General features: G+C 41.4%; 1 protein-coding gene across 1 annotated transcript in view; it reads right to left on the reverse strand.

Moving 5' to 3' along the window:
- LOC107751467 (basic leucine zipper and W2 domain-containing protein 1-A-like) overlaps positions 1–563 on the reverse strand; it is a 14,703-nt gene that overhangs the window by 4,438 nt on the left and 9,702 nt on the right. The gene's annotated exons all lie outside the window — the stretch shown is intronic.

The raw sequence follows: 563 nt of genomic DNA on the forward strand, positions 1-563 counted from the left end.
CATTTTATGGAGGATTGTTTCCTGATCCTGGTAGAGTAGACTACAATGCCGTCTGTCTAAGCCGGGGCTTCCCCTCACACGTTTTCATATTTAAAGAATTTGCCACTGATGATTCAAACGTGAGTTTTGAGCAGTGTAGAGTAGCGCTTGTTGTTTGTCGTTTCTCCAATCACAAATGCAGACATGGTTTTATGTTTTACGCTGGGTGATGCAACGCAATGTGTAAAAAGACCGTATAAGTCATTATAATCCGTAATTATGTCCCCACTGGATACTACAAATGCCTCGTTTATAATGGGTTTTGTCTCGTCGCGCCGGGACACGGCATCACAATATGGTAAGGGGCGTAACATTTCTCACACTTCTGAGGAATTCGGCCAATCACAACGCACTGGATAGCTGGCCAATCAGAGCACACCTCGCTTTTCAGAACGATGAGTTTTGTAAAAATCGACGCGTTTCAGAAAGGCGGGGCATAGAGGAACAACAATAATGTACATTATGTGGAAAATAATGTGTTTTTTGAACTTTAAACACATTTCATTACACTAAATACACAAAAT

The sequence above is a fragment of the Sinocyclocheilus rhinocerous genome, unplaced genomic scaffold (genome assembly GCF_001515625.1).
Source record: "Sinocyclocheilus rhinocerous isolate Xijiao unplaced genomic scaffold, SAMN03320098_v1.1 scaffold2046, whole genome shotgun sequence".
In the NCBI taxonomy this organism is placed as follows: Eukaryota; Metazoa; Chordata; class Actinopteri; order Cypriniformes; family Cyprinidae; genus Sinocyclocheilus; species Sinocyclocheilus rhinocerous.